Here is a 24236-nt window from a genome sequence, read left to right as displayed (position 1 = left end):
GGTGGACGGAGAGGTTTTTCTCTCCTATGACTGTGATCTTGCTAACATCACGTTCATGAATCCTCTGGGAGAACTCTGGAGCTGAGGTCCCTATCGTTTTCTGAGAGTTAGAGGGGAGCCTGGTTGATATATCCCCTAAAAATGTATTGGAGATGATCATTCTGAACAGGACTAACACAACAACAACCAAAAGGGACGGTAATGAAAGGCTGTCTTGATTCCTGATGTCTATTTTTATCTTATGTTCTTTCTTCATTTCCATCCATGGACCAGAGCTCTTCAATTTGTACTATTTATGCAGCTGGGGAGGCTCCCTTTAGCGATCATTTATCTCTTACTGAGATAAAAGGTAAATATAAAATATATTTATAATATCTATATTATAAATATATATAAAAACATATATATATATTAAAATGGTGGATTGGGGGGCTTCCCTGGTGGTCCAGTGGTAAAGACTCCATGCTTAGACTCTAGGGGTAGGGTTTCAATCCCTGGTTAAGGAACAAGACCCTACATGCCTCATGGCACAGCCAGAAAATAAAAATGATGCATCTTAATTTCTATCCGGGGAAACTAAATTTTAAACCTTAACCTTTAAATATTAAAACTAAAAAATTAATACAGTCCATTAAAGAAAATGCACAATATTCATTAAATTAGAAGTTCAAGGTGACATGGGGAAACAGAGTACAGATTCAAAGGAAGAAAAGATCATTAGTTACTGAACTACATGATGAAGTGTTTGAGGCAAATGTTGTATTGTCTTCAAGTTTGAAATGCATCAAGAAATAAGATACATTACTCTTATGAAGATACAAACACTGCAGCACCACGATCTTGGACTTCCTCCCTACAGAACTGTAGAAAAACCTGTGTTTGCTGTGTAAGCCATCCAGTCTGTGGTCCTCTGTATGGCAGGACCAGCTGACTAGTATAGGCTCCTGTGCTGTGCTGTGCCTAGTTGCTCAGTCCTGTCTGACTCTTTGTGACTCCACATACTATAGCCCTCCAGGCTCCTCTGTCCACAGGGATCCTCCAGGCAAGAATACTGGAGTGAGTTGCTAGGCCCTCCTCCAAGGGATCTTCCCAACCCAGGAACCGAACCAGGGTCTCCTGCCTTGCAGGTGGATTCTTTACCAGCTGAGCTACTTGGGAGCCAAATATAGGCTCCTACACTCCTACAGAGACTGGGAGATGCCAGTACTATCTCCTTTAAAACTTCAGATTCAAAGAGATGGCTCCCAAGGCCAGCGCTCTAGAGCCTGCAGGCCATAACTGCCGAACCCAATACCATGACCACTGAACCCCATATGCCTCAGGCCAGTGCTCCACAGCAAGAAAAGCCACCTCAGTGAGAAGCCCAAGCACTGCAACTAGAGAGGAGCCCCTGCCAGCTGCAGCAGGAGAAAGCCTGCATGCAGAAACATAGGACCAGGGCAACAAAAAAGAAAAATCTGTCACAGATGCCACTCCAGTATTCTTCCCTGGGGAATCCCTTGGACATAGGAGCCTAGCTGGCTACAGTCCATGAGGTCTCAAAGAGTTGGACATGACTTAGGGACTAAACAGCAGCAAGGGAAGTTATACATTATCAGATAATACCCAGTAGGAAAGCTCATGTCACATAGACTGGCAAATCAGTATCCTTCACTGATTCCTTTTCCACTAGGTGTATAGCTTGTCTTACTTTCTCATTCTTCCTTTCATCTGGGTGGGCTTGGTTATAGAGTGTGCTAGCGCATTTAAGTAATAAATGGCCTTAGTAAGTCACCTTAAGAGAAAGAAAGAAAGAGATGGCGCCCAGGGCTTTGAGAAAACAGTCCTGAGTTGTAAAACTGGTAAGAGAAAAAGTGACAACAAGATTTTGAAATAAAATATTCTAAGAAAAGGGAAGTTAGAGGCCTAGAGCTGGGAATGAGCTCAAGCTTCATCTCAAGTTTAGTCCAGCTAAAAGAAATATTAAGTTTATCCTAGTCACACTTCTCAAAAAAAGCCAGTGGAAACCACACAGCAACTCACCTAAGGAAGAAAAAGTCCTCAATAGTGAGGATAAAGGAGGTCAAACCAAAGTCTCCAGAATGTCAATAAGATACAGACTAGCAAGTGATCACGATGACGATGATGATAAAAACAAAAGATGAATTTGATTCTGATATTTGCACAGACCAAAAAAAAAACATGTGGGTTGAAACTTCATTTCTGTGTTAGAATAGAGGGATATTCCTCTATTATAAAACAGTAATAATAATAGGAATATTGTAATATTCCTCTATTATAAAACAGGAATATCCTGTCCCCTGACAATATTTCAGCACATAATTTTACCATCTATTGATGATCCTGGACTGATAACATATTCATTAACACTAGAGAACAAGCAGTAACTGAACTTGTAGTCATTCAATATATATTTATTGGACTCTTGCTGAGAAATGGGAACTGGGCAGGAACAGAGACAGCAGCTGCCCCTGTTGACCATCTCCTCACACAGTGTGGCCAGGATCTCTCTCCGTGTCAACCACACTCTTCATCTGAACCATGGAGCACAGTAAATGAGTTCAGTGACTATTTCCTTAGTTCATCCCACAAGGATGGCATGTAGCCAGAACCACTTTTAGATGTCTGGATGAGAAGTTAATTCACTACACACTGTGAAATTAACTCCATACAGCGGTTCTTCCAATTAACCAGATTGATGAAATCAGATGGAAGGGGGTTCAGTTATTCTGAGAACTCATTTTCTGGGTGTTGAGTATAGACCGTGGGAAAGTTTATGACCGGGGAGTCCAAGCCAGAATTCCCTCTTCTCCTCCTGCTTCTGTCACACCTGAGACAGGCTGGGACCTGGACTAAGGTCTCATCAAGCATCAAAATGCAAAGACACTATAAAGGGAGAAAAAGTGCTGCATGCAGGCACAGTTGGGACAATTATGAGCAACAAGATACAAAATGATCAAGCCCCAACTGCCAGTACTGAGGTGTTGGGAGCAAAAGCAAGGTAGTGAGTATAAGCCGACACACAGCACCACCAATGGGGTGGGCAGACCGCCTAAGCCATGCCTTGTGCCTCACCCACGGATCCACCCCACCCTCACCCCACATAAGGGACCAGCTTGTCCCCCTTGGGATCAAGCGAGGGAACTTGTTTCCCTTCCCTCAAACTGTAGTAAGAATTCCAATGAAACAGAGTGGGACCCTACGGTCCTTGCCCCACCATGTCCTCAGCCTGCCTTTTGTCTGTGGAAAAGATTTAGCCACACACTAAGCTTAATCAGAGAAGTGAGAAAATGAAGAAACTAAGGAAAATAGTCAACAGAGACCAAATAAGAATAATGTAGTCGTTAAGGATAGTCAAGGACTGTGAGGTCCTTCTCAAGGGCTGTTGATAATATTCTGAGCTCTATCCTGTGAGCTGTCTTATAGATGCATAAATTCCCACCAGTTGGAAGAAATTAGCTACATGATGACCAGACTGCAGCCATGATATAAGCTGCCACAATTCTAAGACTTGTCCTCAAGGAGATGAAAACAAGCCAACCATGGAACAAAAGATTAATTGAACTTGAAACAATCAAGATGACTCTGGTCAGACCATCCATGACCAATTTAGAGATGACTGTCAGAGCTGACTGTGCTGTTTCTGCATGCAGCCCCCTCCCTCTGTCTATAAAAGTTCTTGCCCACTGATTGTCAGTTGGATGGAGTCAGCCTTTGGACAGATGGAGATGCCCTCACCTTCATTTGTTGTTTAGTTGCTAAGCGCATCACTCTTTGTGACCCCATGGACTGTAGCCTGCCAGACTCCTCTGTCCATGGGATTTTCCAGGCAAGAATACTGGGGTGGGTTGCTATTTCCTTCTGCAAGAAGTCTTTCTGAGGCAGGGATTGAACCCACACCTCCTGCACTGATGGGTGGATTCTGGGCAGATTCTTTACCACTGATCCACCATGGAAATCCCCTACCCGCTTCCCCTCCACCATTCCTGGCATCCAAAATAAGGCAAACTTTCCTTTCCATCAACATGACCTCTTTAATGGCTTTTGAGCGGGAAGCAGCCAGACCCTAGTTACAGGAACACCAATAAAACCTAGCCTGAATTTCTCGTCTGGCCTCTTATCAATTTCTATTGATTACATAGCCAAGAGGAGGTACCCACATCCAAGGTAAGGAGCAGCGGCTGTGTTTTCCTGGAGCAGCTGTGAAGAGATACCCCACTTCCAAGGTAAGAGAAACCCAAGTGAGACGGTAGACACTAAGAGAGGGCGTCAGAGGGCAGACAGACGGAAACCACAATCACAGACAACTAGTCAATCTGATCTCACAGACCACAGCCTACTCTAACTCAGTGAAACCAAGCCATGCCCGTGTGGGGCCACCCAAGATGGGCAGGTCATAGTGGAGAGGTCTGACAGAATGTTGTCCACTGGAGAAGGGTATGGCAAGCCACTTCAGTATCCTTGCCTTGAGAAACCCATGAACAGTATGAAAAGGCAAAAAGACAGCACACTGAAAGATGAACTCCCCAGGTCCGTAGGTGCCCTACATGCTACTGGAGATCAGTGGAGAAATAACTCGAGAAAGAAGGAAGGGATGGAGCCAAAGCAAAAACAGCACCCAGTTGGGCATGCGACTGGTGATAGAAGCAAGGTTTGATGCTGTAAACAGCAATATTGCATAGGAACCTGGAATGTCAGGTCCATGAATCAAGGCAAATTGAAAGTGGTCAAACAGGAGATGACAAGAGTGAACATCTCTCATTCTTGGAATCAGCAAACTAAAATGGACTGGAATGGGTGAGTTTAACTCAGATGACCTTTATATCTACTACTGTGGGCAGGAATCCCTCAGAAGAAATGGAGTAGCCATCATAGTCAACAAAAGAGTCCAAAATGCAGTACTTGGATGCAGTCCCAAAAATGACAGAATGATCTCTATTTATTTCCAAGGCAAACTATTCAATATCATGGTAATCCAAGTCTATGCCCCGACCAGGAACACTGAAGAAGCTGAACAGTTCTATGAAGACCTACAAGACCTTTTAGAACTAACACCCAAAAAAGATGTCCTTTTCATTATAGGGGACTGGAATGCAAAAGTAGGAAATCAAGAAACACCTGGAGTATCAGGCAAATTGGCCTTAGAGTACAGAATGAAGCAGGGCAAAGGCTAATAGAGTTCTACCAAGAGAATGCACTGCTCATAGCAAACACCCTCTTCCAACAACACAAGAGAAGACTCTACACAAGGACATCACCAGGTGGTCGACACTGAAATCAGATTGATTATATTCCTTGCAGCCAAAATGGAGAAGCTCTATACAGTCAGCAAAAACAAGACAAGGAGCTGACTGTGGCTCAGATCATGAACTCCTTATTGCCAAATTCAGACTGAAATTGAAGAAAGTAGGGAAAACCACTAGACCATTCAGGTATGACCTAAATCAAATCCCTTATGATTATACAGTGGAAGTGAGAAATAGATCTAAGGGACTAAATGTGATAGACAGAGTGCCTGATGAACTATGGATGGAGGTTCGTGACTTTGTACAGGAGACAAGAATCAAGACCATCCCCAAGAAAAAGAAATGCAAAAAAGCAAAATGGCTGTCTGAGGAGGCCTTACAAATAGCTGTGAAAAGAAGAGAAGCGAAAAGCAAAGGAGAAAAGGAAAGATATACCCATTTGAATGAAGAGTTTTGAAGAATAGCAAGAAGAAATAAAAAAGCCTTCTTCAGTGATCAATGCAAAGAAATAGAGGAAAACAACAGAATGGGAAAGACTAGAGATCTCTTCAAGAAAATTAGAGATACCAAGGGAACATTTCATGCAAAGATGGGCTTGATAAAGGACAGAAATGGTATGGACCTAACAGAAGCAGAAGATATTAAGAAGTGGCAAAAATACACAGAAGAACTGTACAACAAAGATCCTCATGACCAAGATAATCACAATGGTGTGATCACTCACCTAGGGCCAGACATCCTGGAATGTGATGTCAAGTGGGCCTTAGGAAGCATCACTGTGAACAAAGCTAGTGGAGGTGATGGAATTCCAGTTGAGCTTTTTTCAAATCCTCTAAGATGATGCTGTGAAAGTGCTACACTCGATATGCCATCAAATTTGGAAAACTCAGCAGTGGCCACAGGACTGGAAAAGGTCAGTTTTCATTCCAATCCCAAAGAAAGGGAAGGCCATAGAATGCTCAAACTACTGCATGATTGCACTCATCTCACATGCTAGTAAAGTGATGCTTAAAATTCTCCAAGCCAGGCTTCAGCAGTACATAAGCCGTGAACTTCCAGATGTTCAAGCTGGTTTTAGAAAAGGCAGAGGAACCAGAGATCAAATTGCCAATATCCGCTGCACTGTGGAAAAAGCAAGAGAGTTCCAGAAAAACATCTATTTCTGCTTTATTGACTATGCCAAAGCCTTTGACTGTGTGGATCACAATAAACTGTGGAAAGTTCTGAAAGAGATGGGAATACCAGAGCACCTGACCTGCTTCTTGAGAAACCTGTATGCAGGTCAGGAAGCAGCAGTTAGAACTGGACATGGAACAACAGACTGGTTCCAAATAGGAAAAGGAGTATGTCAGGCTGTATATTGTCACCCTGCTTATTTAACTTCTATGCAGAGTACATCATGAGAAACGCTGGGCTGGAAGAAGCACAAGCTGGAATCAAGATTTCTGGGAGACATATCAATAACCTCAGATATGCAGATGACACCACCCTTGTGGCAGAAAGTGAAGAAGAACTAAAGAGCCTCTTGAGAGTAAAAAAGGGGAGTGAAAAAGTTGACTTAAAGCTCAACATTCTGAAAACAAAGATCATGGCATCTGGTCCCATCACTTCATGGCAAATAGATGGGGAAACACTGTCAGACTTTATTTTTGGGGGCTCCAAAATCACTGCAGATGGTGATTGCAGCCATGAAATTCAAAGACGCTTACTCCTTGGAAGGAAAGTTATGACCAACCAAGACAGCATATTAAAAAGCAGAGACAGAGAGAGGAACTGTAAAGATGGTGGAGGAATAGGACAGGAAGACCACTTTCTCCCTCACAAATTCCTCAAAAGAACATTTCAACGTGGAGCAAACTCCACAAAACAACTTCTGTAGGCTGGCAGAGGACATCAGGCAACCAGAAAAGCAGACCATTGTCTTCAAAAACAGGTAGGAAAAAATACAAAAGACAAAAAAGGAGACTAAGGACGTGGGGAGGGAGCTCCGTCCCGGGAAGGGAATTTTAAGAAGAGAGGTTTCCAAACACCAGGAAACACTCTCCCTGCCGAGTCTGTGGCGGCCTTGGAAACACAGAGGGCAACATAACAGGAAGGGAAAAATAAATAAATAATTAAAACCAACAGATTACAAGCCCAACAGTAACTCCCCCAGCCGAAAAGCAGCACAGACGCCTACATCTGCCACAAGCAAGTGGGGGCAGGGCAGGGAAGCGCGGGAGGCGCGGGCTGAAGTGCTTCGTAAGAATCGGGCAGGAACGCCCCACACGCAACCAGAACGATCTAACTTGGGCTAGCAAACCAGACTGTGGGATAGCTACCGCATGAAAAGCTCGAACATAGGACACCTCCAGGACCGAGCACAGAACAAAGGACGGAAAGGAAAAAGCCGGCTGCAGACCATCCCCCGCCGGGGACAGGCAGCCAGAGCCGTAAGGACTGGAAAGGGGCAATTGCAGACCCGGAGAGACTTCACTTACCTAACTGCAAGCAGGCTCCTTTGCTAAGACTTCTGGGGGTGCTGGACAGTCACCATCTGCCTCACAAGGGGCGCCAGTGGTCCACCCAGAACACTGAGCAGCAGAGGCAGAAAAGGCAACAAGTTGCAGCGTTGGCGCTCACCAAACTCCTGAGCTACTCGGACCCGGGAAGGGCACAAAACGCAGTCCCAACCGAATCTGTGCCTCTGAGGGCTACCTGAGCGCCGAACCTGAGCGGCTTAGACCAGGTAAGTGCACGCAGCCTAGGGCCGGCCTCAGACGGTTCCCGGCTGAGCATCATAGAGCCGGAGCGGTTTCTGTGCCGCGAGAAGGGACAGGTCCAGCGGGGCTGAGACACTGTGTGCACACGACAGCGCTATTTGTTTGCAGCATCCCCCCTCCCCACAGAGCGACTGAACTAGTGAGCCTAAAAAACCAGCAAACAGAAGAAGCTAAACACAGGGAACCGCCTTGGAAGTGACCCCACACTGCCCACAACATCAGAGAAGGGCCAGATATTTTTACTATTTTTAAAATCATTCCTTTTTTTTTCTAACCTTTTTTTTTAATTGTTAAGTCTTCTATCTCTCCTCTAATTTTTATTTCTATAACCTACTATTACTATTTTTTTAAAAAACTCTTTTTTTTTTAAGGCAAACACCATATATAGTCTCTGGGTGGTTGTTGGTGGTTTTTTTGTTTGTTTGTTTGTTTTTTAATAATTCTTGTGGTTTTTTCTCTCTCTCTCTTTTTTTTTTCTTTCTTCCTTTTTCCTTCTGCTTCTTTTCTTTAATATTGTATTTTTGAAAATCCAACCTCTACTCTAGATTTTTAATATTTGCTCTTTGGTTTTTGTTGTCAATTTTGTACATTTAAAAACCAAAACTTCACTACCCAATTTTACCTGAGAGCAAGATTACTGGCTTGACCACTCTCTCCTCCTTTGAACTCTCCTTTTTCTCCACCAGGTGGCCTCTGTCTCTTTTCTCCCCCATCTCTTCTCTGTCCAACTCTGTGAATCTCTGTGTGTTCCAGAGGGTGGAGAACTGGTTACTGGCAGGATTTGTCTCTCTCCTTCTCATTCCTCTCTCTTATCCTCCTGGCCACCTCTGTTTACTTCCTCCCTCTCCTCTTCCCTATATAACTCCATAAATACCTCTGAGCTGTCCAGACTATAGAGCGCACATAAGGAAGTGACTACTGGCTAGCTTGCTCTCTCCTCTTTTGATCTCACCGCATCTCATTCCAGTCAACTCTAACTACCCCCTCCCTCTTCTCTTCTCCTGTAACTCAGTGAACCTCTCTGAGTGTCCCTCAATGTGGAGAAACTTTTCATCTTTAACCTAGATGTTTTATCATCAGTGCTGTATAGATGGAGAAGTGTAGAGGCTACTGTAAAAATAAAACTGAAAACCAGAAGCAGGAGGCTTAAGTCCAAAGCCTGAAAACATTAGAGAACTCTTGAATTCAGGGAACATTAAGCAATAGGGGCTCATCAAATGCCTCCATATCTACACTGAAACCAAGCTCCACCCAAGGACCAACAAGTTCCAGAACAAGACATACCATGCAAATTCTCCAGCAACACAGGAACACTCCCCTGAGCTTCAGTATACAGGCAGCTCAAAGTTATTCCAAAACCTTTGATGTCTCATAACCCATTACTGGTCACTCCACTGCACTCCAGAGAGAAGAAACCCAGCTCCACCCACCAGAACTCCAACACAAGCCTCCCTAACCAGGAAACCTTGACAAGCCACTGATACAACCCCACCCACAGTGAGGAAGCTCCATAATAAAGAGAACTCCACAAATTACCAGAATATAAAAAAGCCACCCCAAACGCAGCAATATAACCAAGATGAAGAGACAGAGGAATACTCAGCAGGTAAAGGAACAGGAGAGTTGCCCACCAAACCAAACAAAAGAGGAAGAGGTAGGGAATCTACCTGAGAAAGAATTCCGAATATTGATAGTGAAAATGATCCAAAATCTTGAAATCAAAATGGAATCACAGATAAATAGCCTAGAGACAAGGATTGAGAAGATGCAAGAAAGGTTTAACAAGGACCTAGAAGAAATAAAAAAGAGTCAATATATAATGAATAATGCAATAAATGAGATCAGAAACACTCTGGAGGCAACAAATAGTAGAATAACGGAGGCAGAAGATAGGATTAGTGAAATAGAAGATAGAATGGTAGAAATAAATGAATCAGAGAGGAAACAAGAGAAACGAATTAAAAGAAATGAGGACAATCTCAGAGACCTACAGGACAATATGAAATGCTCCAACATTTGAATTATAGGAGTCCCAGAAGAAGAAGACAAAAAGAAAGACCATGAGAAAATCCTTGAGGAGGTAATAGTTGAAAACTTCCCTAAAATGGGGAAGGAAATAATCACCCAAGTCCAAGAAACACAGAGAGTTCCAAATAGGACAAACCCAAGGCGGAACACCCCAAGACACATATTAATCAAATTAACAAAGATCAAACACAAAGAACAAATATTAAAAGCAGCAAGGGAAAAACAACAAATAACACACATGGGGATTCCCATAAGGATAACAGCTGATCCTTCAATAGAAACACTTCAGGCCAGGAGGGAATGGCAAGACATACTTAAAGTGATGAAAGAAAATAACCTACAGCCCAGATTACTGTACCCAGCAAGGATCTCATTCAAATACTAAGGAGAAATCAAAAGCTTTACAGACAAGCAAAAGCTGAGAGAATTCAGCACCACCAAACCAGCTCTCCAACAAATTCTAAAGGATATTCTCTAGACAGGAAACACAAAAAGGGTGTATAAGCCCGAACCCCAAACAATAAAGTAAATGGTAACAGGATCATACTTATCAATAATTACCTTAAACGTAAATGGGTTGAATGCCCCAACCAAAAGGCAAAGACTTGCCGAATGGATACAAAAACAAGACCCCTCTATATGCTGCTTACAAGAGACCCACCTCAAAACAAGGGACATATACAGACTGAAAGTGAAGGGCTGGAAAAAGATATACCATGCAAATAGAGACCAAAAGAAAGCAGGAGTGGCAATACTCATATCTGATAAAATAGACTTTAAAACAAAGGCTGTGAAAAGAGACAAAGAAGACCACTACATAATGATCAAAGGATCAATCCAAGAAGAAGATATAACAATTATAAATATATATGCACCCAATATAGGAGCACCACAATATGTAAGACAAATGCTAACAAGTATGAAAGGGGAAATCAACAATAACACAATAATAGTGGGAGACTTTAACACCCCACTCATACCTATGGACAGATCAACTAAACAGAAAATTAGCAAAGAAATGCAAACTTTAAATGATACATTAGATCAGTTAGACCTAATTGATATCTATAGGACATTTCACCCCAAAACAATGAATTTCACCTTTTTCTCAAGTGCTCATGGAACATTCTCCAGGATAGATCACATCCTGGGCCATAAATCTAAACTTGATAAATTCAAAAAAATCGAAATCATTCCAAGCATCTTTTCTGACCATAATGCATTAAGATTAGATCTCAATTACGGGAGGAAAAACTATTAAAAATTCCAACATATGGAGGTTGAACAACACACTTCTGAATAACCAACAAATCACAGAAGAAATCAAAAAAGAAATCAAAATATGCATAGAAACTAATGAAAATGAAAACACAACAACCCAAAACCTGTGGGACACTATAAAAGCAGTGCTAAGAGGAAAGTTTATAGCAATACAGGCCTATCTCAAGAAACAAGAAAAAAGTCAAATAAATAACCTAACTCTACAAATAAAGCAACTAGAAAAGGAAGAACTGGAGAACCCCAGAGTTAGTAGAAGGAAAGAAATCTTTAAAATTAGGGTAGAAATAAATGCAAATGAAACAAAAGAGACCATAGCAAAAATCAACAAAGCCAAAAGCTGGTTCTTTGAAAGGATAAATAAAATTGACAAACCATTAGCCAGACTCATCAAGAAGCAAAGAGAGAAAAATCAAATCAATAAAATTAGAAATGAAAATGGAGAGACAGACAACACAGAAATACAAAGGATCATAAGAGACTACTATCAGCAGTTATATGCCAATAAAATGAACAACGTGGAAGAAATAGAATTCTTAGAAGAGTACAATTTTCAAAAACTGAACCAGGAAGAAATAGAAAATCTTAACAGACCCATTACAAGCACGGAAATTGAAACTGTAATGAGAAATCTTCCAGCAAACAAAAGCCCAGGTCCAGACAGCTTCACAGCTGAATTCTACCAAAAATTTCGAGACGAGCTAATACCTATCCTACTCAAAGTCTTCCAGAAAATTGCAGAGGAAGGTAAACTTCCAAACTCATTCTATGAGGCCACCATCACCCTAATACCAAAACCTGACAAAGATGCCACAAAAAAAGAAAACTACAGGCCAATATCACTGATTAAAATAGATGCAAAAATCCTCAACAAAATTCTAGCAATCAGAATCCAACAACACATTAAAAAGATCATACACCATGATCAAGTGGGCTTTATCCCAGGGATGTAAGGATTCTTCAATATCTGCAAATCAATCAATGTAATTCACCACATTAACAAATTGAAAAATAAAAGCCATATGATTAGCTCAATAGATGCAGAGAAGGTTTTGACAAAATTCAACATCCATTTATGATAAAAACTCTCCAGAAAGCAGGAATAGAAGGAACATACCTCAACATAATAAAAGCTATCTATGACAAACCCACAGCAAACATTATCCTCAATGGTGAAAAATTGAAAGCATTTCCCCTAAAGTCAGGAACAAGACAAGGGTGCCCACTTTCACCGCTACTATTCAACATTGTTCTGGAAGTTTTGGCCACAGCAATCAGAGCAGAAAAAGAAATAAAAGGAATCCAAATTGGAAAAGAAGAAGTAAAATTTTCACTGTTTGCAGATGACATGATCCTCTACATAGAAAACCCTAAAGACTCCACCAGAAAATTATTAGAGCTAATCAATGAATATAGTAAAGTTGCAGGATATAAAATCAACACACAGAAATCCCTTGCATTCCTATATACTAATAATGAGAAAGTGGAAAAAGAAATTAAGGAAACAATTCCATTCACCATTGCAACGAAAAGAATAAAATACTTAGGAATATATCTACCTAAAGAAATTAAGACCTACATATAGAAAACTATAAAACACTGATGAAAGAAATCAAAGAGGACACAAATAGATGGAGAAATATGCCATGTTCATGGATCGGAAGAATCAATATAGTGAAAATGAGTATACTACCCAAAGCAATTTACAAATTCAACGCAATCCCTATCAAGCTACCAGCCATAGTTTTCACAGAACTAGAACAAATAATTTCAAGATTTGTATGGAAATACAAAAAACCTCGAATAGCCAAAGCAATCTTGAGAAAGAAGAATGGAACTGGAGGAATTAACTTGCCTGACTTCAGGCTCTACTACAAAGCCACAGTCATCAAAACAGTACGGTACTGGCACAAGGACAGACATATAGATCAATGGAACAAAATAGAAAGCCCAGAGATGAATCCACACACATATGGACACCTTATCTTTGATAAAGGAGGCAAGAATATACAATGGAGTAAAGACAATCTCTTTAACAAGTGGTGCTGGGAAAACTGGTCAACCACTTGTAAAAGAATGAAACTAGATCACTTTCTAACACCGCACACAAAAATAAACTCAAAATGGATTAAAGATCTAAATGTAAGACCAGAAACTATAAAACTCCTGGAGGAGAATGTAGGCAAAACACTCTCCGACATAAATCACAGCAGGATCCTCTATGATCCACCTCCCAGAATTCTGGAAATAAAAGCAAAAATAAACAAATGGGATCTAAATAAAATTAAAAGCTTCTGCACAACAAAGGAAACTATAAGCAAGGTGAAAAGACAGCCTTCTGAATGGGAGAAAATAATAGCAAATGAAGCAACTGACAAACAACTAATCTCAAAAATATACAAGCAACATATGCAGCTCAATACCAGAAAAATAAACGACCCAATCAAAAAATGGGCCAAAGAACTAAATAGACATTTCTCCAAAGAAGACATACGGATGGCTAACAGACACATGATAAGATGCTCAACATTACTCATTATTAGAGAAATGCAAATCAAAACCACAATGAGGTACCACTTCACACCAGTCAGAATGGCTGCGATCCAAACATCTGCAAGCAATAAATGCTGGAGAGGGTGTGGAGAAAAGGGAACCCTCCTACACTGTTGTTGGAAATGCAAACTAGTACAGCCACTTTGGAGAACAGTGTGGAGTTTCCTTAAAAAATTGCAAATAGAACTACCTTATGACCCAGCAATCCCACTGCTGGGCATACACACCGAGGAAACCAGAATTGAAAGAGACACATGTATCCCAATGTTCATCACAGCACTGTTTATAATAGCCAGGACATGGAAACAACCTAGATGTCCATCAGCAGATGAATGGATAAGAAAGCTGTGGTACATATACACAATGGAGTATTACTCAGCTGTTAAAAAGAATACATTTGAATCAGTTCTGATGAGATGGATGAAACTGGAGCCAATTATACAGAGTGAAGTAAGCCAGAAAGAAAAACACCAATACAGTATACTAACACACATATATGGAATTTAGAAAGATGGCAATGACGACCCTGTATGCAAGACAGCAAAAAAGACACAGAGGTGTATAACGGACTTTTGGACTCAGAGGGAGAGGGAGAGGGTGGGGTGATTTGGGAAAATGGCATTGTAACATGTATACTATCATGTAAGAATCGAATCGCCAGTCTATGTCCAACGCAGGATACAGCATGCTTGGGGCTGGTGCATGGGGATGACCCAGAGAGATGTTATGGGGAGGGAGGTGGGAGGGGGGTTCATGTCTGGGAACGCATGTACACCCATGGTGGATTCATGTCAATGTATGGCAAAACCAATACAGTATTGCAAAGTAAAATAAAAATAAAAAATAAAATAAAATAAAACTTTACATTAAAAAAAAAAATAAAAGCAGAGACATTACTTTGTCAACAAAGTCCATCTAGTCAAGGCTATGGTTTTTCCAGTGGTCATGTATAGATGTGAGAGCTGGACTATAAAGAAAGCTGAGCGCTGAAGAATTGATGCTTTTGAACTGTGGTGTTGGAGAAGACTCTTGAGAGTCCCTTGGACTGCAAGGAGATCCAACCAGTCCACCCTAAAGGAGATCAGTCCTGGGTGTTCATTGGGAGGACTGATGTTGAAGCTGAAACTCCAATACTTTGGCCACCTGATGCAAAGAGCTGACTCATTAGAAAAGAGAAGGAAAAGGGGATGCCAGAGGATGAGATGGTTGGATGGCATCACAGACTCAATGGACATGAGTTTGGGTGAACTCCGGGAGTTGGTGATGGACAGGGAGGCCTGGCGTGCTGCAGTCCATGGGGTCACAAAGAGTCAGACATGACTGAGCAACTGAACTGACTGACTGGCCATTTGTTGAGATTTGTGCACTAAACTGTAGGGGTGTCACATTTCAACAAAAAATTAATATCTCAGCTTTCACTAATATCTAGACAAATTGGAAGTTTTCTCCTGTCTGGAATAAAATCAGTTAACTCGGTTATGAAGATGCTGTACATTTTTCTTTTCGGATGAGAATCACATGTTTTTATTAAAACTCCTGTAATCAAGGACACAAATTATTTCAGACTTCTATTTTCCACAGCTGCAAAAGAATAAATTTTGATTGTTTTCAGCTGTTGAGTCTGGTAATTTTTATGAAAGGACTTCACTTCCAACCCAGCCGGCATCTTCTTGAGCTGCATTCCCAACACCAAATGGTAGTAGGTGAGTTATAATGCAGACAGGAGACCAGTTTTAGAAAACAGCAAAGAAATTGACCCAGGGATGTCTAGAAACTTGACATCTAGTAGGTGTGGCAAGAAATAGCAGTGAAGGGTGTGCTGATCAGTACACAGGAACGGGATAACTGGTTAATAATGTAGATAAGAAGGAATTTCTATTTGGCACAATATACAAAAATTAATTTTAGGTTGATTAATACATGAATGTGACTATTCCTGGGGTCTCAGGGCTGTACGCTAGTAAGAGTACATTTGGTGAGTTCCTTTAGGTGTGGGGCTGGAGCAGTAAAAAGGAGAAAGCACCGTTTTGGGTAGGATCCAGGTTGTTGTTGGGTCACTAAGTCACGTCCGACTCTTTGTGACCCCATGGACTGCAGCACGCCAGCCTTCCCTGTCCTCCGCTATCTTCTGGAGTTTGCTCAGACTCATGTCCATTGAGTCAGTGATGCCATCCAGCCATCTCATCCTCTGTTGCCCCACCCTCAATCTTTCCCAGCATCAGGGTCTTTTGCAATGAGTCAGTTCTTTGTATCAGGTGGCCAAAGTATTGGAGCTTCAGCTTCAGCGTCAGTCCTTACAATGAATATCCAAGGTTGATTTAGTTTAGGACTGACTGGTAGAGACCTAAAATTCCTGGCTCAGCCTTGGGGCAGAGTCCTGGCAGCCAGCTTTTCCCCAGAACCACCCCAAGCTCTGTGTGGGCTCTGAGACTGCTGCAGGGCCCCCTGTCTTGGGAGAGGACTCATCAGATTATGAGTGTGTGTGTGTGTGTGTGTGTGTGTGTGTGAGATAGAAAGGGGGTTGTGCCTGAGAGAAGGGCAGAAGAGAGGAGTGTGTGTGGCAGTGACAAACTTATTTGTGATGAGGAAGGTAAGTGTGAAGAGAGTGAGGGACCACTGGGGAGAGTGTGTTGGGTGTGAGGGGAGCAACTACAACTCATTAGTATGTCAGGACGTTGGGTGTTTCATGGTGTGTGTGTGTGTGTGTGTGTGTGTGTGTGACTGTGGACAGCTGAGCCTGGGACAGAAGGGGAGTGGACAGTATGCGTATGCAGAGGGCCCGGAGGTGGGTGCCCTGGGGGCCCCAGAGAGGAGAGAGACAGTGAAGGGAAATGCCTGTGAGGGGGAATTTTCTGGATGGCAGTGGGCGTAGATGGGAGCCTTCTGTGTGGAATTTGTGTGAAGCGGTGTGTACAGACAGTGTGAGGAAGCCAGGGTCCCTGTGGGAGGGGAGCCCAGTGTGTCTTGGCAGAGAGTGGAGAGTGTGGAGGGCAGGCAAGCAGGCACTTGTGTGTGAAGGAGAGTGTGTGGTGGGAGAGGGTGTGAGGAGACCTGCATGGGAAATTTCTCGAGGGCTTCTGTGCACAAGGGTGGAAGGAGTATAAGTGAGAAGCACGGAGTGTAAGAGGGGTGTACGAGTGGGTGGAGCTGGAGAGTCAGGGTGGAGTGTGGGTGACGGAGGGCAGTGTGCAGTATGAGGGGGCTGGTGTCTGTGAGGGTGGGGGCTGGGAGAAGAAACATGGATGGGGAGTATGGGGCCAAGGCGGGTGATGGCTGCTGTTGGAGCGGTTGCCATAACAACTGACTTCCTATGACTTGCCTTTCCTTGGCCTGGACTTTGGAATAAATTAACAGGCTTATTCCTGGCCTGGACCTGGAACTGAAGTTGTAAGGGAGCCAAAATGGGCAGGGATAGTAAAGAAACTGACACCCCCATGTCACTTCCTTTCAATCTTTTTTTCTTTTAGCTTGGAAATGCCACACAAGAATAGCTGCCTGGGGACAGGTGTCAGCTGGGGTCACCAGCCTTCACCTGCTGATGCCTCCCCCAGGCCCAGGAGCTGAGCTGCATTCCCTCCTTCAGTTTCCAATCAGCCTGGAGCCTCTGAGCAATTGTCTTCCCTTCAGTCCCCTCCTGCCTACAAAGCTCACAGGGAGGGACTCCTGGGGGTGCAACAGGTGGGAGTGGGGAAGGGAAGTGGTTTTTTGTGTGAGAAGAGTGTGTAAAAAAAAAAAAAAAGAAGAGTGTGAGACACTGAACGGAGGTGGGGAGGTCTAGAGGGGTTTGTGGCAAGGGATGGGCAGTGTGGGGCAAAGACGGGAGGTGGAAATGACACAGAAGGAAGTGGGGGGGGCACGGCGGGGAGGGGCGGGGCGCAAACCCTCTACCAGGAGCACTCTGCTGTGCCCCTCTCCAGGCTGGGTCCCCCTCACTGTCCCCTAATCGCTCCCTTGTCCTTTTTTCTCCCTTCACCTTCCTCCTCCCCTTCCTGTCTTTCCTCTTACCAACCCCCATCCCAGATTTTCCAAGCTCTCTGCCAGCTCTGTCCAGCAGCTCAGGCAGGGAGCAAGGAACCTGCAGAGAGAGACTCACCGCCCCCCACCAGCCCCACCCTTAGATACTCATGGCCACATGTGTCCTGAACTCTTTCTAGCAGCAGCGGAAGCAGTTTCAGGGGAAACAGGGCTCAGGAGCCTGAGCCAAGTTCCTTGGGAAACACTCCACCCCACCCACAGCATTGACTCCAGGAATTCTCTACTTCCAGAGTCTTCTACTCCTGGCATCCTCCCAGGCCCCATACAAGGACTTTATCTTGACAAGAGGCCACCCTACAACTGATCATATCATGTTTACTTCCCACCAGAAGGTTTTTGTTTTTTCAGCTCAGTGGTTAACTGCAGGACTCAGGATCATGTGCTTTCTGTCTCTTGAGTCACTTGGCACTCTCCTCTTCACACAGCTGACCCCCTCCCCAATATGTGTTAGGGTTACTGTAGTGGCATCAGCATGTTCCCTGGGGAAGTCCTCAGCCACCCATGTGGATGTGTCTACAGCACATCAGGGGTTAAATGGACACACCAGTGAGGATGGGGGAAGGGGAGGGAGGTTGTAAGGGAACCAAAAAAGGGCAGGGACAGGGAAGAAACTGACACCCTCTGTCATTTCCTGTCAATCTTTTTCTTCTTTTAGCCTGGAAATACCACACAAGAATAGCTGCCTGGGGACAGGTGCCAGCTGGGGTCACCTGCCTTTACCTACTGATGCCTCCCCCAGGCCCAGGGGCTGAACTGCTTCTCTCCCTCAGTTTCTAGTCAGAAAATAGTGGCTACTTGTGGTGGAGGAGCAGTACATTTGCAAAGAACTAATATTTTTATTAATACCTGATGCTGGGAAAGATGGAGGGCAGAAACAGAAGAAGGCATCAGAGGATGAGATGGCTGGATGGCACCATCGATGCAATGGACATGAACTTGGGCAAACTTCAGGAGATGAGGGACAAGGAGGCCTGGCTGCAGTCCATGGCGTCACAAAGAGTCAGTCATGACTGAGTGACTTAACAACAACAGTATTTTTATTGGTGGTTTGGCAGTAAAGAATCCGCCTACTATGCAGGAGACAGGTGTATGAGACACTGGTTCAATCCCTGGGTCAGGAAGATCCCCTGGAGAAGGAAATGTCAACCCACTGCAGTATTCTTGCTGGGGAATCCCGTGGACAGAGGAACCTGGTGGACTGTAGTCCTTGGGGTCACAAAGAGTCAGACACCACTTAGTGGCTAAACAACAACAAAATATTTTTATTAAACTGAAGACAACAGCATCTGGGAACAACATCTGCTCAGAATAGAGGCGAAGACGAGGATTTTTATCTTCTATTTCTTTTTCAACAATATCACACACCTCCACCATCCACTTCATGGTGGAGTCATAAACTCCACTGGATCATCTCAGCAAGCCTCTCTCACCTGATTTCAATTTGGTCACAGTCATTATTAGGCGGGCAGCAGGTACTCTGGGTGAAGACAGGGGGGCAGGCAAGGGAGGGACCCCTGCCTGCTGGAGAGTATGACCTCATTTAAGAATCAAGACTTTTTTTTCCATTCTCTAGATTGGGCTGGTTGGCTCCTGTTATCTGACAGTTGATTCCATTCATTCCATCTTCTTAATTCTTTTACACCTGGAGGTCTTCACCTTTCTCTAAGCTCTTCTACCTAGGTTCTTAAGCCTGAACTCTTCCTACCATCTAGCTCACAGGTTTTTTCTCTCTCTGCTTCAACTCCCCAGCATGAGTGTGGACCCAGCCTGCTTGGCCCCAAAGCATCCAATTCCAGGGACTCTTCACCAATGTCTGAAATTTCTGGGCCTGAAGGAAACCAGGTGTCCTTGCAAGGGTCATCTGCTGAGACCCTCGACAAGGAGACTGGACAGTCCTGATTCTTCCTCAAACCCCAGAGTAAAACTATTGCCCATACCTGCCAAGAAAAGTGCAGCAAAGAAAGAAGAGAAGATCCCAGGTAAGAAAGAGAAGATCAGAACCATGTTCACTCAGACCCAGGTGTCTGTGCTCAACGACAGACTTCAGAGGCAGGAATCAGCCTCCAGCAGATGCAAGAACTTTCCAATATCCTGAAACTTAGCTACAAACAGGTAAGCCCTGGTTCCAGAACCAGAAAAACAAGTGACTCTGTGACTCAGGGCCATAGAATTCCTGGGTTTCTATTTTTGGCACAGGACTGCTTGGTGACCTCTTCTGGAAACCTGCCTATACGGAGTGAACGTACCGAGGATATCCCACCTGGGAGCAGCCAGAGCTGGAACAGTTGGTCTTGAGGCAACCACCCCAGAAAGAGTCTGATCAGGTATCCCCAAGCTTGGAAGAGCCAGACTTGGAACAATCAGTTCAACAAACATATCGAGGAATTCCTGCTGCCCCAGATCCAGGGCCAGCAAAACTGTCCTGTCAGCGATTTGGAAGGCACTTTGGAGACTGCTGAAGAAAGCTATAATGTAATATAGCAAACTGCTAAGCATTTGAGTTCCCAGCAGCAAATCATGGATTTATCCCCATATTACTCTATAAATGCAGAGTCAGGATTTTTATAGATAGCTATATTATTATATCTTTAATATGAGCAGTGACTGTATTCTCTAGAATTTTTCTTCTTTTAGAATTTTGTACCTTTCTACCTTGGAGCTTCCCAGGTGACTCAGTGGTAAAGGACCCATCTGCCAGTGCAGGAGACACCAGTTCAAGCCCTCGGTTGGGAAGATCCCCTGAAGAGAGAAATGGCAACCCACTCCAGTGTTCTTGCCTGGAAAATCCCATGGACAGAGGAGCCTGGCAGACTACAGTCCATGCAGTCGCAAAAGAGTTGGACGGGACTTAATAATTAATGTGCACAAGAGACAACTCTACACATGGACATCACCAGATGGTCAACACCAAAATCAGATTGATTATATTCTTTGCAGCTGAAGATGGAGAAGCTCTATACAGTCAGCAAAAACAACACCAGGAGCTGATTGTCGCTCAGATCATGAACTTCTTACTGCAAAATTCAGACTGAAACTGAAGAAAGTAGGAAAAACCACTAGACCATTCATGTATGACCTAAATCAAATCCCTTACGATCATACAGTGGAAGTGACAAATAGATTCAAGGGATTAGATCTGATAGACAGAGTGCCTGAAGAACTGTGGACGGAAGTTCAAGACATTGTATAGGAGGCAGGGATCAAATCCATCCCCAAGAAGAAGAAATCCAAAAAGGCAAAATGGTTGTCTGAGGAGGCCTTACAAATAGCTGAGGAAAGAAATGAAAGGCAAAGAAGAAAATAAAAGATATATCCACCTGAGTGCAGAGTTCCAAAAAATAGCAAGGAGAGATAAGAAAGCCTTCGTAAGTGACCAATGCAAAGAAATAGAGGAAAACAATAGAATGGGAAAGACTAGAGATGTCTTTAAGAAAAGTAGAGATACCAAGGAAACATTTCATGTAAAGATAGGCACAATAAAGTACAGAAATTGTATGTACCTAACAGAAGCAGAAGATATTAAGGAGAGGTGGCAAGAATACACAGAAGAAATATACAAAAAAGATCTTCATGACCCAGATAACCACGATGGTGTGATCACTCACCTAGAGCCAGACATCCTGGAATGTGAAGTCAAGTGGGCCTTAGGAAGCATCACTACAAACAAAGCTAGTGGAGGTGACAGAATTCCAGATGAGATATTTCAAATCTAAAAGAGGATGTTGTCAAAGTCAGCTCAGTTCAGTTCAGTCGCACAGTCGTGTCCAACTCTTTGCAACCCCATGGACCACAGCACTCCAGGCCTCCCTGCTGCTGCTAAGTCACTTCAGTTGTGTCCAACTCTGTGTGACCCCACAGACGGCAGCCCACCAGGCTCCCCCATCCCTGGGATTCTCCAGGCAAGAATACTGGAGTGGGTTGCCATTTCTTTCTCCAACGGATGAAAGTGAAAAGTGAAAGGGAAGTCGCTCAATCGTGTCTGACTCTTAGCGACCCCATGGACTGCAGCCTACCAGGCTCCTCCATCCAATGGGATTTTCTAGGCAAGAGTACTGAAGTGGGATGATATCGCCTTCTCTGCCAGGCCTCCCTATCCATCACCAACTCCCAGAGTTTACTCCAACTCATGTCCATTGAGTCGGTGATACCATTCAACCATCTCATCCTCTGTCATCCCCTTCTCCTCCTGCCTTCAATCTTTCCCAGCATCAGGGTCTTTTCTGATGAGTTAGTTCTTTGCATCAGGTGGCCAAATTATTGGAGTTGTCAAAGTACTGAACTCAATATGCCAGCAAATTTGGGAAACTCAGCCATGGCCACAGGACTGGAAAAGGTCAGTTTTCATTCCAATCCCAAAGAAAGACAGTGCTAAAGAATATTCAAACTATCACACCATTGCGCTCATTTCACACGCTAGCAAAGTAATGCTCAAAATTCTCCAAGCCAGGCTTCAATGGTACGTGAACTGCGAACTCCCAGATGTTCAAACTGGATTTAGAAAAGGCAGAGGAACCAGAGATTAAATTGCCAACATCTGCTGGATTATAGAAAAATGAAGAAAGTTCCAGAAAAACATCTACTTGTGCTTCACTGACTATACCAAAGCCTTTGACTGTGTGGATCACAACAAACTGTGGAAAATTTTTAAACAGATGGGAATACCAGACCACTTGACCTGCCTCATGAGAAATCTGTAACTGTTTCTCAAGAAGAAACAGTTAGAACCATACATGGAACAATCGACAGGTTCCAGATTGGGAAAGGAGTTAGCCAAGGATGTATATTGTCACCCTGCTTATTTAACTTATATGCAGAGTACATCATGCAAAATACTGGGCTCAGTGAAGCACAAGCTGGAATCAAGATTTCCGGGGAAAATAACAATAACCTCAGATATGCAGATGACACCACCCTTATGGCAGAAAGTGAAGAACTAAGAAGCCTCTTGATGAAAGTGAAAGAGGAGAGTGAAAAAGCTGTCTTAAAACTAAGCATTCAGAAAACGAAGATCATGGCATCTGGTCCCATCACTTCATGGCAAATAGATGGGGAAGCAATGGAAACAGTATCAGACTTTATTTTTCTGGGCTCCAAAATCACTGCAGATGGTGATTGCAGCCATGAAGTTAAAAGACTCTTGCTCCTTGAAGCAAGAATCTTGAAGAAAAGCTCCTTGAAGAAAAGCTATAACCAACTTAGACAGCATATTAAAACACAGAGACATTACTTTGCCAACAAAGGCCCATCTAGTCAAAGCTATGGTTTTTCTAGTAGTCATGTATGGATGTAAGAGTTCAACCATGAAGAAAGCTGAATGTGGAAGAATTGATGCTTTTGAACTGTGGTGTTGGAGAAGACTCTTGAGAGTCCCTTGGACTCCAAGGAGATCAAACCACTCAATCCTGAAGGAAATCAGTCCTGAATATTCGTTGGAAGGACTGATGGTGAAGCTGAACCTCCAGTACTTTGTCCACCTGATTCAAAGAACTGATTCATTGGAAAAGACCCTGATGCTGGGAAAGATTGAACGCAGGAGGAAAAGGGGATGACAGAGGATGAGATGATCAGATGGCTTCACCGACTCAGTAGACATGAGTTTGAGCAAGCTCTGGGAGTTGGTGATAGACAGGGAAGCCTGGCATGCTGCAGTCCATGGGGTCGCAAAGAGTCGGACATGACTGAACGACTGAACTGAACTGAACCAGCAAGTAAACAAAAACAACCTCTCTATCTTGTGTGCCAATTGTGTGCCTTTTGTATCAATTTGGGAGGGGTGGGAATTGTGGGGAGGGTATGACTGGAGTCCAATCAAAGGGATTTCAGAAGCTTTCAGACATGATAAAAAGTGTCTGGCTATGGATAGCTAAATTATAACACCATCTTTGAGTATCTCTAGGATCTAGAATCTAACCTCAAGAACAGGGAGCAAAAGAACAAAGATGTGTGACAAAGGATTATTCATATTTTCTGAGAGTGAGAGGCTTTCCTTGTTAAGAATTTCAGTTGTTAAGATGAAGGGTTAAGCTACCATGTGCTTCACTGATGTTTCCTCTGTCCTGTTTGGCTATTTTACTACAACCTCTTATTTGTTCATTACTAATTTTTATAGAAAGAAGTTTTGTATTTTGCCACATCATAATAGATGTTTAACTAAAGAGGAAGTCAGGGATTGTTAATTTGTGCCAAGACCTAAGTTCAAAGCAATATTCATTCTGACCAGCAGATACATGGATTTTGTGCCAAGCATCATGTTTAATGAAGCAGATAATCGAAACAGAAAGCACTGATTGATTGTACCACATGAAATCACTGAGCCAGCACTGTTTAGTCTTGT

At 43.3% G+C, this 24236-nt stretch overlaps 1 pseudogene; it reads left to right on the top strand.

The window, feature by feature from the left end:
• Positions 1-17105: 17105 nt before the first annotated feature.
• Positions 17106-20470, top strand: LOC138444670 (homeobox protein NANOG pseudogene; annotated as a pseudogene).
• The last annotated feature ends 3766 nt before the right edge of the window (positions 20471-24236 follow it).

The sequence above is a fragment of the Ovis canadensis genome, chromosome 8, assembly GCF_042477335.2.
Source record: "Ovis canadensis isolate MfBH-ARS-UI-01 breed Bighorn chromosome 8, ARS-UI_OviCan_v2, whole genome shotgun sequence".
Lineage (NCBI taxonomy): Eukaryota > Metazoa > Chordata > Mammalia > Artiodactyla > Bovidae > Ovis > Ovis canadensis.
The sequence above is the reverse complement of the archived record's forward strand: the minus strand, read 5'-3'. Positions and strand labels throughout refer to the sequence as shown.